Source organism: Stegodyphus dumicola, chromosome 8, assembly GCF_044657685.1.
Source record: "Stegodyphus dumicola isolate Sdum_Otavi_A_Nest chromosome 8, ASM4465768v1".
Classification (NCBI taxonomy): Eukaryota; Metazoa; Arthropoda; class Arachnida; order Araneae; family Eresidae; genus Stegodyphus; species Stegodyphus dumicola.
In genome coordinates, this window is record NC_140775.1 from 151,930,355 (window position 1) to 151,947,106 (window position 16,752).

The 16,752-nt window shown below is 32.9% G+C and overlaps 1 long non-coding RNA gene across 1 annotated transcript in view; it reads right to left on the reverse strand.

The window, feature by feature from the left end:
* Nucleotides 1–14,198: 14,198 nt before the first annotated feature.
* The window catches only part of LOC146996000 (uncharacterized), a 78,828-nt gene continuing 76,274 nt past the window's right edge, over nucleotides 14,199–16,752 (reverse strand). The window contains exon 3 of the long non-coding RNA XR_015042900.1: nucleotides 14,199–14,589. This is a non-coding gene — a long non-coding RNA (uncharacterized LOC146996000). The remainder of the gene's footprint in view (nucleotides 14,590–16,752) is intronic.

Below are 16,752 nucleotides of genomic sequence, written 5' to 3' on the forward strand. Positions count from 1 at the left end.
GAAATAACAGAAGACCCCTCAAATATGGCAGAAGCATCTGCTGAATCATCTGATAATGAAGATTCTGATTCCGAAGCACTACCTGAAATTCAGATTAAAAGGGGGGCAGGTCGTCCAAAGAAAGTCAAGACTGGGAAGCCAGGAAGACCAAAAAAGGAGTACCACAATATAAACATAGAAAAGGAAGAAGAATTGCTGAAGAAGATACAAATCCGACATTAGAAGAAGCATTAAATGGAAGTTATGCTGAAGAAGGGCATAAGGCTATGCAAAGTGAGTATGAAGCACTTGTTAAAAATGGTGCATGGAAATTAGTAAAGCGACCACACAACAAAAAGGTAATAGGATGTCGCTGGGTTCTTAGAACGAAATATAATGCAGATGGAACAGTTCAAAAGAGAAAAGCTCGATTGGTTGCTAGAGTGTTTGCACAGGAACCTGGAATTGATTTTAATGAAACCTTTGCTCCAGTAGCCAGAACAAGTTCTATAAGAACTGTGATTGCATACAGTGCTGAACAAGACCTTATGTTATATCAACTTCAACTAGATTTTGTTATGGCTTATGTTAACGGAGATTTAAAAGAAGAAATTTTCATGGAACAAGCTAAAGGTTTTGAAGACCAAAATAATCCTGATTATGTTTATGCTTTGCAAAAGTCTCTTTATGGTTTGAAACAAAGTGGACGACAGTGGTATGAAAAATTAGACAAAAAACTCAAAAACTTTGGATTACAACCATTACGATCAGATAAGTGTGTATACAGTATGAAAACATCTCAAGGTGAGTTAATTCTAATTTGATATGTTGATGACTTAATAATAACAACAAATAGCTGTGATTTATATGCTGAACTTAAAGGTTATCTTTCTAAAGAATTTCATGTTAAAGATTTAGGCAAACTTCATTATTGTCTTGGAATAGAATTTAATCAAGATGTAAATAATAATTCTATTAGTTTATCTCAGCAGAAATATGTTGATAATATTCTACGAAGGTTTAATATGCAAGATGCAAAACCAGTAGCAACTCCTTGAGATCCTAGTATAAAATTAAGTAAAGAAATGTGTCCTTCTGAAACTGAAAAGGAAGAAATGAACAATGTACCTTATCGCCGTCTAATTGGTTCGCTTATGTATCTTTCTGTGTTTACTAGGCCGGATATTACATATGCCGTCAGTCACCTGAGCCAATTTAATAACAATCCTGGAAAATTACACTGGTTGGCTGCAAAGCGCGTTCTTCGATACTTAAAAGGAACTAAAAATTATTGTTTAAAATTTCGAAAGACTGAAAAAGCACTTATTGGATATATCGATGCCGACTGGGCGTCTGATGTTAATACTAGAAAATCGTATACAGGTTACCTATTCAAGCTAGCTGGAAATCCGATAACATGGGAATCACGAAAGCAACAAACTGTTGCATTATCAAGTACTGAAGCAGAGTACATCAGTCTTTCAGAAAGTGCCAAAGAAGCAGTTTATTTACGTCGTTTCCTTAAAGAATTAAATTTTACTGCTGATTATCCAATCATTATATATTGTGATAATCAAGGTGCACAAAAGCTTATGAAAAATGCTGTTTATCACTCACGCACTAAACACATAGATATTAGACATCATTTCATTCGTGAAATTTATAAAAGAAATGAAATAGACGTTAAATATGTGCCAACAGAGAAAATGGCCTGCTGGTGTACTGACAAAAACACTGCTTCGAAACATTCTAAGTGCTGTAAATTAATTGGAATAGCTGTAAATGATTAATGTTTATTTTTTTTTTCAGCCGCCAAAAGTCGAAAGGGGGATTGTTGTATCATAAATTATAATACGACGTTTAGCTTAAGAGAGCTTCTCCTGGCGCATGCGCTGTTCGCGTTTATCCGCGCGGTGAATGATGACGTAACTGTTTATTACGTATGTATGTATATGTATACCATTCTTACTTCTTCGCCTTTTTTCTCTGCTGTACGCAACTATGTTTAAGTTAATCTCTGTCATTAAAAATGTTCATTGATATTACAATCTATTTAGGCTCACTTATTTCTTCAGGAAAACCACATGACTATCTGCCTAGGCTACGCCATGTTGACTCCCGCAAAATCCAAGTAACTACGCTATATATAAAGAGTTTTATCTTTTTGCTTTGCCACAAACTTTCTAAAGAAATTTAGAATCGACAAATATTAAGTGTTGTTATTTTGCAAGACCGCTGCAATCATAAATATGCATGCCATTTCCAGCTTTCGAAGCATGCCTGAGACGTTTTAGGAAAAGAAAAAATTGAAAGCTTTCAGATTTTATAATACGCCTAAAGGGGCATTTTTGTAACGTTTTATGTGTTCCCCTTATTTATTAAATATCACGTTTTTCGCAACTAAACCATAAAATTAAGACACAATAACACGCCGAATAAATACTAATTCAGAAGTCAAACAACAAAAATCAGCGTTATACCTACAAAATTTTCACAGGACTAGTTTCGATGGTTTTACCGAACCATCATCTTCAGCTGCAAAACCGCAAATGAACAAGATAGGAAATAATGATTAGATAAGATAAGAAAACCTGAACAAGAATAAGCAAGTGGCCCCATCTGTTGGCGAAACCAGAACTAAAACATAATTTCTCTAAAAGCCGAAGGCAAATTTGGATTGGAATTAGGATCGTTAACTAGAACAGACAGATTTTTATGAATGTGAAATGCCTCTAGAAAATCCAGTTCTCCAATGGAAGATGTTTTTTGAATAATTTTGGCAGCAGAAAAATTGAAAGTGTGATTTTCGGACCAGCAATGTTGAGCAACAGAAGACTTCTGTGTTTCCTTTTTTCTAACATATGCCTCATGTTATTTGACGCGAAATTTTAAGGCTCTCTTAGTTTGGCCAATGTAAATTAAACCACACTGGCAAGGAATCCTATAAATACCCCAGGAATTCATATCCGGAATGGGGTCCTTGAGTATAGAAGTTGGAATTTTATTGATGGGAGAATAAACAACCCGAAAGTTAAATTTCTGCAAAATATGTGAAACTTTATAGCTAATTGATGGAAAGAAGGGAATGACAACAGAATTTTTATAATCTCCTAAAATAAGAGTGTGGCTTTTAGTGTGTTCAGATGAGAATTTTTTAACTGCTTGATTAATAATGTTGGGTGAAAAGCCCCTGTCAATGGCTATTGCTTTTAAATAATTTAGTTCTTCATCAAGGGCTAGTTTGGAGGAGCAAACTTGAAGAGCACGGAAAACATAGGAATAAAATGAAACTAACTTTTGTTTAGTCGGATGACATGATTTAAAGTGTGGTGGAAGGCAAACTGATGAAGGTTTACGGTAAACTGTAGTACTGAAGTTGGATGTGTTACGTGTGACCAGAATGTCGAGAAACGGAAAAGAATTGCAAGTCTCAAGTTCAAAAGTGAACTGAATAGCAGGATGAATAGAATTCATTGTTGAAAGAACTTTATTTAAATCATCTTTATTACCTTCAAACAGGGTAAAAGTATCGTCTACGTAGCGGAACCATGCCGGGAAGTTTAAAGTTTCAAACAATTTTGATTCATAATAATGCATGTAGATATCAGCCAGGATGGGACTGAGGGGGCTTCCCATGGCTAATCCCTCAGTTTGCTTGTAATATTTATTTTGGAAAACAAAATGTGTTTGTTTCAAACAGAGTTGAGTGAGAGAAATTAGCTCCTCAATTTCGATGCAAGAGAAATGAAATTCACGAAGTCTGGTTTCTAGACATCTTAATGCACCCTCCACTGGGACATTGGTGAATAATGATTTTACATCAAAAGAAACCATGAGTAAATTACTAGGAGAAATGTTTTTAACCTTTTTTACAAACTCTATTGAATTTTTTATGGTGTAAATGTTATTGTCTAATAGAGTGGAAAATCTAGAAACTAAATATTTAGCTAAAGGATACGAAGCAGTACCTAAATTTGATACAATAGGGCGGAAAGGAATACCACTTTTATGAATTTTGGGAAGAGCATATAATCTGACACAATTCGCAACAGATGGGATAACGAATGTTTTAAGTTGCTTGAAATGATTTGCGAAGATTTGATCGCAGTTTTTATTTTGGATAAGTCCGAAGGTGAAGGATCTTTAGGGATCGTATTATATGGTCCTTCGTTTAAGAGTTTAGTGACACCATCGATGTAAGTGTTCTTATCCATGACGACTATCTGGCCACCTTTGTCGGCCTTTGAAATGATAATATCCGAGTTAGAATGAATTTCGCGCACTGTAGCTCCTCTCAGCTACAATTAATATTTAGTTAGTTGCTAAATATTTAGTTTCTAGATTTTCCACTCTATTAGACAATAACATTTACACCATAAAAAATTCAATAGAGTTTGTAAAAAAGGTTAAAAACATTTCTCCTAGTAATTTACTCATGGTTTCTTTTGATGTAAAATCATTATTCACCAATGTCCCAGTGGAGGGTGCATTAAGATGTCTAGAAACCAGACTTCGTGAATTTCATTTCTCTTGCATCGAAATTGAGGAGCTAATTTCTCTCACTCAACTCTGTTTGAAACAAACACATTTTGTTTTCCAAAATAAATATTACAAGCAAACTGAGGGATTAGCCATGGGAAGCCCCCTCAGTCCCATCCTGGCTGATATCTACATGCATTATTATGAATCAAAATTGTTTGAAACTTTAAACTTCCCGGCATGGTTCCGCTACGTAGACGATACTTTTACCCTGTTTGAAGGTAATAAAGATGATTTAAATAAAGTTCTTTCAACAATGAATTCTATTCATCCTGCTATTCAGTTCACTTTTGAACTTGAGACTTGCAATTCTCTTCCGTTTCTCGACATTCTGGTCACACGTAACACATCCAACTTCAGTACTACAGTTTACCGTAAACCTTCATCAGTTTGCCTTCCACCACACTTTAAATCATGTCATCCGACTAAACAAAAGTTAGCTTCATTTTATTCCTATGTTTTCCGTGCTCTTCAAGTTTGCTCCTCCAAACTAGCCCTTGATGAAGAACTAAATTATTTAAAAGCAATAGCTATTGACAGGGGCTTTTCACCCAACATTATTAATCAAGCAGTTAAAAAATTCTCATCTGAACACACTAAAAGCCACACTCTTATTTTAGGAGATTATAAAAATTCTGTTGTCATTCCCTTCTTTCCATCAATTAGCTATAAAGTTTCACATATTTTGCAGAAATTTAACTTTCGGGTTGTTTATTCTCCCATCAATAAAATTCCAACTTCTATACTCAAGGACCCCATTCCGGATATGAATTCCTGGGGTATTTATAGGATTCCTTGCCAGTGTGGTTTAATTTACATTGGCCAAACTAAGAGAGCCTTAAAATTTCGCGTCAAAGAACATGAGGCATATGTTAGAAAAAAGGAAACACAGAAGTCTTCTGTTGCTCAACATTGTTGGTCCGAAAATCACACTTTCAATTTTTCTGCTGCCAAAATTATTCAGAAAACATCTTCCATTGGAGAACTGGATTTTCTAGAGGCATTTCACATTCATAAAAATCTTTCTGTTCTAGTTAACGATCCTAATTCCAATCCAAATTTGCCTTCGGCTTTTAGAGAAATTATGTTTTAGTTCTGGTTTCGCCAACAGATGGCGCCACTTGCTTATTCTTGTTCAGGCTTTCTTATCTTATCTAATCATTATTTCCTATCTTGTTCATTTGCGGTTTTGCAGCTGAAGATGATGGTTCGGTAAAACCATCGAAACTAGTCCTGTGAAAATTTTGTAGGTATAACGCTGATTTTTGTTGTTTGACTTCTGAATTAGTAAACCATAAAATTCAGTTCAACAGCAATATCGCACAATAACTTAAAAAGACCATATCTTGGAATTTCCGATACAGAGTCTCGCGTACTGGAGATCTGCGTTATTCAAAATCTGATGTCTCTAGGTACCTTTGTTTTTTCACAGTAGCGTGAGAAAAATACATACATTAAAGCAGATTTTTCATTATTTATTTTTTTTTAAACATAATGCAGGACTCTAATATTTGGTGGCAACAAGTTGAAAAGTGAAATGCCGTTTATAGTGAGTCAACGAAAAATAACCAAACGAAATTAATAGCCCTTCAGAGCAATTTACCTCTTTGGGCTTATAATTATTTATTTGCTGTAAAATATAATATTTCTGTAAGTTAGTTTTTAAACTCTACTGGTAAGATAAAAATTTCTGCAAACTTAAACAGTTAGAAAAAATTAGCTTATTTTTATTTAAAATAAAGAATCTCAATGCAGTAAATTGACTAATAGTTCAGAAGGAAATTAGTTTACAGATAAGCTCCATTTTACTTGCTTTTAAAGTTAATGAACATACGTCATTATTTATACTGAAAAAAAAAAAAAAAAAAAAAAAAAACAAGAATAAAATTTATGTCAGGGAAAGCAGACAGGTGAACAGGCACTGTGAGGGCATAAGGACTGAAATCAAAAAATCATTGTGCCAGGTTTTTGAATTCATAAAAAGGTTTCAATGAGATCTAATGTTCCTAGCTAAGAATCTTTCCCTTTGGATAATTTTAACAAAAGGTTAAAAAAAAATGAAAAAAAAAATTAGCAAAACTACAAAAATGATTAGAATGTTAAGATTTATTCATTTCTTCGTATTAAAATTGACAAATCGTATATTAAAATTGACAATCGTGTTCAAAGTTATGGTCATGTGTATGTTAAATTCTTTGCTGAAAGAATGCTATTATAGAAAGAAGAATGCTGTTATAAATTAATCAAAACTTCACATTTAGAAAACATGCGTGACAGTAAGACTACTTGTTTGCGGTAGATGAATGTGCTCTTTAATAAGTAAACTTTAATATAAATATATACATATGTTGAGTGCGCAGTCATTAAATTCGGTACTTTTAACTTCTGGCTGCAGACATGGCTGGGTGGATAAGGCAGGAATAAGACGTTGACAAAACTAATTTCGGCGATTCACCATCTTTATTTTTAGGCACATAAAAATTATTTTTTGATTACTTTTTAATCATAGTTCAATACAAATAATTTTGATATACACAGATAAAAAGCTACTACGTTATTTCAGGCAAGGAAGCATAAGCGGCGCGAAGTTGTTGAAAAGGAAAAAGGGGAAGCCTGGTGCTCGTGACTCAGTATTTATACTTCGTACGGTGCAGAGAGTAATCTAAGCTATCGTTGGTCAATATTAGTTTTAGTTACCTTTTTCAAGCAGTGTTATATAATTTGGAATGATCTCGAATTTGGGAGAAGACATGAATTTAGGGGGAAGAGCCCCAAGTTTAGAATGTTAATTTTGAGGTCGCCAATTATTTTTTAAAGCAGCCATCTTATTTTGTTATATCTTACATATATATGTATAAGTATATATATTGTTTCATAAGAATAAATTAAATTTAATTAAAAAAAATTAAATTTAAATACAAATGACGAAACACGAATTGAATGATTGGAGAGTTAGGTTTGGAGGCAACTTCCCCTTGATAAGTCTGTCTCCTGCCTACTCAACAGTCATTTACTAATGCATTTTTAAAAAAATTGTTTAGTTTAATTTTAATTTTAATTTGCTAAACTAGTGAATTTATTTTCATGGATTGGTTTTGCACTTGATTTGCTTATGATTCTGAATTTAAATGATATTGTAGATTAGTTCGAGAATTAAATCTTTTATATGTTTGCACATTTTTTAAAAATTTCTTTAAAAATTATTTTGGCTTTTTTTCTTTTTTAAGGACTTAAATTTGCTTTTTTACTTTTATACGTGTTTGTTAAAATTTAAATTTAAATTTGTTTAAATATAAGTATATATATATTATATATAAGTATATATATACATAGAACCCGATTAAACAAAGATGAATTAACTGGACTGTAAATTAAACGAGACTGTTCTCTATTATTAAATAATGGAGAATCTGTACGTATGTATGTTTCTGGCATTGTGGGAAAACGACAGCATCTACAGCCACCAATTTTTGAGCACATACAGTGGCTCCCAAAAGTATACGGACACTTTAAGAATTTGTAGTAAAAGCGCTGTAGCCCATAATTAAATTCCAACATTAAGCCCAGTATTTTTTCATATCATCTCTATGCGAATTTTGAATGAAGCCAAACTTTCCTTTTTCTAAAATTGAAAATGCAAAGAGGTTTAGATAAACACGCCTCAAAAGTGATCGTACACCGAAGCATTTTCGTAAAATTTCATAAATAAAATTATAGTCTGGCACCTTTTTTTGCGTTTTGATGACGTTTAAATATTCGTTTCGCTTTATTCTTCGCTTGCTTACTTCGTTAGAATTTAATTAATATTAAAAAAAGTTGCCATATTCGCAAGGAAACAACAAATATCATTCAAAAATTCATCATTTTTCATCATAAAGATGGAAATTGGGCTAAATTAGTAACTATATCCCACTCTACGGTGCAGTATGTACTCTACGGTACGCTTTAAAGAAGAAAATTGATTCGCAAGTGAGGTAAGAAGACGTAGTCCGTCAAAGTTAATTCAACGTGATCAGCGATTTTTTTTTACTTCAGTTTACACTTGAAACTGTTCGACGAGTATTCAGATCTGCTGGATTATATGGGAGCTCTGTAAAAAGAAAATTTTTTGTAAGTTTTGCAGAAAGTTGAGAGCTTATTCTTTCCTTCGCAAAATCAACAGTAAATAAGCCCGAAGCGTAGTGGAACCATGCCTTATTTGCATAGGAATGTAAATTTGACATTTTTCGTTCCGTAACCGAATGTAAACCGAACTAAAAACAGAAATGATGGAAGAATGAGGAAACATTGATGCAAACACTACCAAAAAAAAAACTGTGAACTTTAATGTCCCAGACGTTTGAAAGCGGCCATAAGTGCTGCAGGCTATCCTATAATATACTGATAGAAATACTTCAATATTTTCTAATGCGTGCAGGTTTTTTTTAAAGTGTACGAAGACTTTTGTGAGGTAGCTCTTCTGTTACTTTTTGATTATTCATTTTTCCCCAAATACATTTTACTGTGTTTATAAAATAACAAACACATTTTCGCTAAGACAAATTTGTAGATATTACTAAAAAATCTCATTCCCAAATATTAATTTTTACTAATGAATAAAGCAATACTTCACTGAAACTTGTAAGTGTATACAAACACTTTTGAGAGCCACTAGTATATAGACCTTCACACGAAAATGTGCCCTTCTAAGCCGGAAATTTGAGGCGTTTTATTTATTTAATATTTTGTGCGAATTTAATGACATTTTGACTAACAAACTGAAAGATTTAGTAGCGATGCGTTGTCCCTCCGGAAAATATAAGATATATAGGTTTCAAATTTAATTAAAAATTCTCAGAGGTTTAGAAGCTATGCATTGCCATTCCGCAAATTAATAAACTAAGCGATTTAAAAGCCATAAACACAGGTCTTCTTCACTGTTATTATTGTTAACTAACTCTGTTATATTAATTACTTAATGTTTTTATTATTTCTAATCTTGCTAGAAATTATATTATCTAGACTCGTTTAAACATAACATAGTTTTTCTTTCTTCCTTCTTTTTTTAAAATAGTAACTATTTCAGGTGGATGGCCGCGACAACAGCTGTTTTAAAAATGATTAGGTTTGTTTATTAGAAAACAATGAAACAATTACTATCACAGTCCTTTAGGATAAAGCAAAATTTCTACCGGGAATACAAAAAGGAGAAGAAAATTAGTGACATAGCCGCAGTGACATCATTTGATGCCAATTACTTAGGAATTGCTTTTATCCGCAACAGCACGTAATTTACATAAACTAGAATCAATCACTATTGTCAAATAATCCATTAAAAACAACAGCTAATTATAAAACTGCTAAGCGAACAAACTCCTAATTGATTAAATTAAATTAATTTTACATATGTTAATCTTGTGCTTCCCAAAGGTTGCTATCGAATATATGAGTTATAAAAAACACGTATTGTTTTATTTCTCTTGAAATGTGTCGTTTTTGTTTTGAATACTAATTTGATTTGCATAGTCAAACGAACATATTTTTCAAATTAAATCGCTTAAAAGCACAAGTAAATTATGAATAGTATTTTCTGTTAAGTATAATATCCGTTATTCCTCTTAACAGTATTTTCCGTTAAATATAACATAAGTTATTTCTCTTTCATGTGCTTCCTTACTGCTGTCTTTGAACAATTTTGAATAAAAAATATTTTTAAAAAATTTGTTTTGGAGTTTTATAGGAAACGATGAAGGGGTAGGAATTTAATACTTTTAGACCAAAGGGGCAATTTATCCAGAAGGATTATTAATTTTTGTCATTTTGCGTTGGTTCACTATAAACGGCATTTCACTTTTCAAATTGTTGCCACCAAATATTAGAGCCCTGCATTGTATTTAAAGAAATTAAATAATGAAAAATCTGCATGAATGTAAGCATTTTTCTCGCAATGTGAAAAAACAAGGGTACCTACAGATAACAAATTCTGAATAACGTAGTCCTGCACTCGAATGTAAGCATCTGAAAGCCCAAATTTGGAATCTGGTATTAGTTTTATTACCTATTTCATATTTTGTAAAATTTAAACGAATTTTTGATTAAGAAACTCAACGGCTTCAAAGCAAGCAATGGCATTACTGTACGAAAAAACAAAAAATTTTATCCCCAGCGCCCGAGACTGTGTACCGGAAATTCTAAAGGTATGCTATTTTTAGATATTTTGCGATATTGCTGTTGAATTGAATTTTATGGTTTAAGTGCGAAGAATATGATATTTAATAAGTGAAGGTAACATACAAAACGTTAAAACCCGCTCCTTCGGGTGGTGTCCGCCGATAACATAGCGGCAAAAACATCGCGGACGAAAACGTCGCGGGAAAACAACGCAAGGCGAAAACGTCGTGTTACCAAACATCGCGGGAGAAAACATCGCAGTCCTAAAACATCGTGGTACAAAACATCGTCGTCGAAAATAAAGCGGTTCAAAAACTTCGCAGTTTAAAATCATCGTCGTCGAAAATATCGTGGTAAAAAATAAAGTATCTACAAATCATCGCATGACAATAACATCGCAGACATGCATTTTTCATACATGCTTTTCGCAAACATGCTTTAATAACTGTAAATGAATATTCCCATAATGATTCGTGAGCGCAAGATGTAAAGAAAGATAATTTTTACTTTCACATTTTTTATTAACTAATCAATTTTTGCTGAAAAAGTAAGAAGGAAACTTAAGCATAGAAAATTAAATGCAACTTATAGTTTATACTTTTCATGAATAATTACCAGTAAAAACATTATAAAAATTATTTATTAATGGCTTTTGTTAGTTAACTATGTCGGTTTAAATTTCTGTTAATTGTTATAAGTTGCATTAATTTGCTATGCTTAAGTTTCCTTCTTACTTTTTCAGAAAAAATTGATTAGTTAATAAAAAATGTGAAAGTAAAAATTATCCTTCTTTCCATCTTGCGCTCACAAATCATCATGGGGATATCCATGATGGTTTGTGAGCATTAACAGTTATTAAAGCATGTTTGCGAAAAGCATGTATGAAAAAAGCATGTCTGCGATGTTATCATCATGCGATGATTTGTAGATATGTTATTTTTTACCACGATATTTTCGACGACGATGTTTTTTTTTAAACTGCGAAGTTTTTGAACCGCTTTATTTTCGACGACGGTGTTTTGTACCACGATGTTTTAGGACTGCGATGTTTTCTCTTTGCGATGTTTTCTCCCACAATGTTTTGTAGCACGACGTTTTCGCCTTGCGTTGTTTTCCCCTCGACGTTTTCGTTCGCGATGTTTTTTGCCGCGATGTTTTCGGCTGTAACCCCTTCGGGTATAATATAAAATCTGAAAGCTTTAAATTTTAGGTTATTTTTAAAGTTTTTTTGCTTTACCTTTTTGAACGATTTCTTAGAAGTAAAACATGAGACAATCTAAGATTAATAAGAAATTATATTATTATCTACAACATTAAAATTTTTAATGCAGCACTGTAAAGTAAATTTTAAATATCAGGCAGTAAGTATGTAGTTACACATCTTGTTACAACTATATCATAAAACGTTTCACCCATTTTATCCACATGCAGTGCTTTTCTTATTTAATATTATTAACAAAGCATATAATTATACTACAATGCTTTAAACAGTGAAAATATATTTATTATCGCAAATTTGCTTTGTATATTTGCTCTGAATTTTGTGTAACTATAAATTAATGAATATTTCTTTTGTCAAAATTAGTATACAGAAAATAGATTAGTGAGTAAATAAATCAAAGTAACTAGCTCATTGTCTCTCGCAGGAAAGGAAGGTTGTACTTAGGTACAACACAGTCATTTCATATACATCAAATAAAAGATTGCATATTTGAATTATTAGGATGCGGCGCATCACACAAAGATAAAAAAACTCTCATGTGCGGTCCTCTCACAAGTCGCACACAGGTCTCACAAGTGACGTCATGTTCAGTTTTTGTGTTTAGCTATTATTAACTATACAATATTGCTATTTTCTCCTCTATATCAACAACAGACATCATTAACAAAACAAATATCAAAGAAAGACGACAAAGTAAAGAAATTTTCTTTGCATGGAATCTACCTTAAATCCATTTCTGAATCTTAAGCCAACACTTCTTGTTTTCTAGAAACTAAGGAAGAATTATATGCACATTAATCTTCTCTACTTAAGCATGTCAAAAATATTACTTTCAGAAATTAAAATTGATCTATTATGTAGTTTTACCAATATAGTTATTTTTCTTTAATTGTTCCGAACTTAAGGCGTGTCTGTTAACTTCTGATAAAATGCCAGCTATGTGAAACTACTTCCTGGCAGCTAATACAGTCAAAACTACTACGGTTTGGGGTATTAAATTTAATTCTTTCTAGAATAGAAAGTAAAAACTGAAAATGTGCTATGTATTTATGCAATGCCCTGTTCCTATTTATAAACTGTACAACAGAAAAATTTCGAAAGTTCTCCATTTAAATGAAAATTTCTAGCAAGTTCCATTAATCAGGCTACTGCAAAATGCCATGGATGAATAATTGCTGGTATATTTAAATATATTACCTTCCAAATATCGCGAGATGGAAGAAATAACCGAAATTATTTTCTCAAAACTTTTCTTTCCAATAAAGAAAGTAAAATATTGAGCTGAGTTAACAATGTTAAGTCTTTTTATGAAAAATTTGTGTAATCATATTTTTATAAAGAAACTGAAAATATGTACAAGATTATAATATTTATAACCGCATTTTGAAGAGCAATAACAAATGCTGCATTGTTATTTCTAAAGGAAGAACATTATCGTTAGAGTAAATTTTAAAAGTAGGGACAATTTTTTGTTACAGGCTTTAATTTCTTAAAGATTTATCATAAAAATTTACTTCAGACTTCAAAGAATTTAAAAATAGGAAAAGAAAGTTTGTGAAAATAATCTCAATGCGTGGATGAGAGGTTTCTATAAATTTAAAATGTAGTCGTTCATGAAGTCCCCGCAGAAAAAGAATTCAAGAAGCAAAATATTCGATTTGCTTTGACAGTTTATTCTGCATTTTATTTTCTCGCGTTTAATACAAAAATCTCAAATTTTTATATGCCACATTTAGAAAGTTATGAGAAACTAATCATTTCCATTGTCAAATGAAAATTTAATAATGAACGCTGTTACGTCATGAATGGTGACGTCACCACTCATGACGAAATTTGCTTTTGAATCTGCCAGGTTCAAGGAAATAAAGAAAAGCGATTACTTAATAATTAGTGACCCAATAATAAAGTTATAGCTGGAGCCGAGATTTCTTTAAAGTTGACCTCAGATGACAAAATGCAAATCTTAGAAATACCTCTTTTTAATGCGCCATGATCTGTCTTGACATTTTTACTATTCTTATTTTATTCTCAGTTCCTGTAAAACAAATCTACCTTTCTGCTTGTTTTTCTCAATATGTGACATTAATCGCCAAATTTTGAACATTTGGCTCGTAATTTTGCCCATAAATTATTTTAAAGGATTTTAAGTCTTGGTCAGTGCAAGAAATGTGCACTAAAATGTGATAAATCACATTTGGCGTCATCAAGACTTTTGAGTAAAAAAGTACAGAACATTTTGTATTTGACTTATTAAAATACAAGGAATACTTCTCTAATTTTTTTCTGATATTTATTATTTATACAAAAATTTAGATTAATCATTTACAGTATCTTTCTACCAATGATGCTGAAACCGTTTCCATAAAGTTTTCTACTTTATTTTTAGGATTAGCGTTACATGCATATGTCTGTAATCAATATTTAAAGAAACAGGAAACTGTATAAATACAAACGAAAATTCCTCAGCTAAGACTTAATGTCAGGCACATATTATTTCTCCACAACATACCCAAAAGAATAACCATATCCAATAAATGCAAATCTTTGAAGTCAATCAATATTAAAAGGAACTTGATCTTTCATTTCTCTTGTTCTGATTAATACGTATATAGATTTAGACTCACTTAATCGTTACACTATTCAGACTTATCTCTTCATTATATTATATCTGCTTTTTCCCCATATTTGTATGCGGATACCTGAAATACAAGAACAGCTGTATGAATAAATGAATGAACTTACTTAGTAAACGGATATCAGGACGTAGATAATTATTTTTTTAGACGATGAGCAGTAAAAGACATTTAAACTTAACACATATGTTATCAATAAAATTGCTCGGAAGAGAAATACAGTGGGATATTCGATTAAGAAACATTGATCAGGCTGCAACTATTACATTAATTTGTTGACAATTATATTTATTTGCTGACAATAACATCTGTTTCTCACGATTTCCAATTCAGCGCACATTTTAACATACTAGTTCATCAAATAAAAAAGTCATACACATTTTAATTACATGAGCATGATTTTTAACTATCTTTGAATCACAGCTTATTTTGTTTAGCGTAGCCATTTCCCTGCTTTACAGAATTAATCACTCATTATTACAAACCATTCTCGATCTGTTCTTTCATTTGTAAGGATTATGTTAATTTTATTAACAGTTAAATTTTAAATTAAAGTTCCTTTCCTGTCAAATTCTTAACTTCAACTTACTACTTCCGGCCAGAACGTTTGGAGTTAGTTTTGGAATTTGCTGAATATTTAATGAGAAGGAGCGGTATTTAAACCACGAAGTTACTTACAGAGAGAATCAGAGATTCTGATTTACGCGCGTCTGCCCTTTTGGCCGCTCTCTCTCTCAAAGCTGTTATCCGCTCAGCCGTACTCAGGCCCTTGCTAAGCGTCGTAGTAAAATAGGTTAAGGGGCCAACTCTCATTGTACCTTGATAGCTTTGGCTATACTTAGTTAGTTAATCTTAGTTTTAGTTTAATTCTTAGTCTTTTAAGTTCAGGTCCAAAGTGCGGACTTTATTTGTTCACTCCCAGGCGGAGTTTTGTTAAATTTTATAGAAATAATAAAGGGTTATTTACCCTTCTCTCTTGTTGTTTCCTGTATTCGAACTCTAGCGATTATTCGCTTATCAGTTCCTAGGTTCCTCACTTCCAACATTAACTTAGAATTTCAAGTGAGGAACCTTACAATTGGCGCCCGAAAAGAATTCTAAACGGACCATGTCGTTAGAGTCCGGGAAGTTTACGTTGACCCCTCCGACCTTTCAGGTCCCTACAACATCCACGAGTCCAGTAGAAGGGTTTGGATTCCTTGTGGAAACGCTGCATGTAGCCATGAAACCGACAGCCACTTTCGATGGCAAGGGCTCAGTCCTGACATTTTTGGAGCAACTAGACCTACATTTCACTTTACACCCTGTGAATCAGCTATAAAAAGTGATCATCGCTACGACAGCCTTAAAAGGTCAAGTCCTTAGCTGGCAGAAGAGTATAGGAAAGTTCTTGTTGGGGGACCCAGGTTCTGAATCATATAAGTGGGAAAATTTCAAATCTCCATTAATAAAAGCATTTCCAGTGGTTAAAGATCGTGCGAAGCTTAAATCAGAATTGTATAGTAAATACCAAGGCGGTTTCGAGGATTTGACAGAGTTCATTTTAAGAAAAGTACATATTGTTAATCTATTATACGGGAAAAGACCCGATAAAGAAATTATCGAACTAATTCTACCGCGTCTTCTACCGTCAGCGCAAGATTTTCTCGAAGTGCGTAATCCGCAAACATTGGAAATTCTGTTCCAGCTTGCAATGAAATTTCAAAGTAGAAGAAACGCAGAGAAAGCGCGTGCAAGTCCGTTTAGCCAGTACTCAAGATTTACTCCCCAAAAGAAACCACAAGTTCAGTACAAGGCATATCGGCAGACGGGAAAAAGTGAAAAATTTAATAGCAAGAGCGCAGATAAATCTAAGGGCGGTGGATATAAAAATCAGCGAAAAGAGGCGGCAGGTAACCAGACTTTAAACGCAAACCGGTGATCGAGAAGGGGCAACGGTCACCGAGTGGGACAGAAGACCCCTCAGAAATTTGTCTAAATACAGTCGTAGTACAAAATCTTGCCATGCCGGAGATACAGATTTTGGTAAATAATGTACCAACCACTGCACTTCTGGACACAGGGGCACAATGTTCATTCCTATCGGAAAATTTTTTCAAAAAACATTTTCGTCGTTACAGACTGTTTAAAGCCACGGGACAAAAAGTAATTGCCGCCCAAGGCAAACAGTGCGTATGTTTGGGGAAAACCGCACTGCATGTTCAGATTAAAAACGAGGTCCTAAAAATT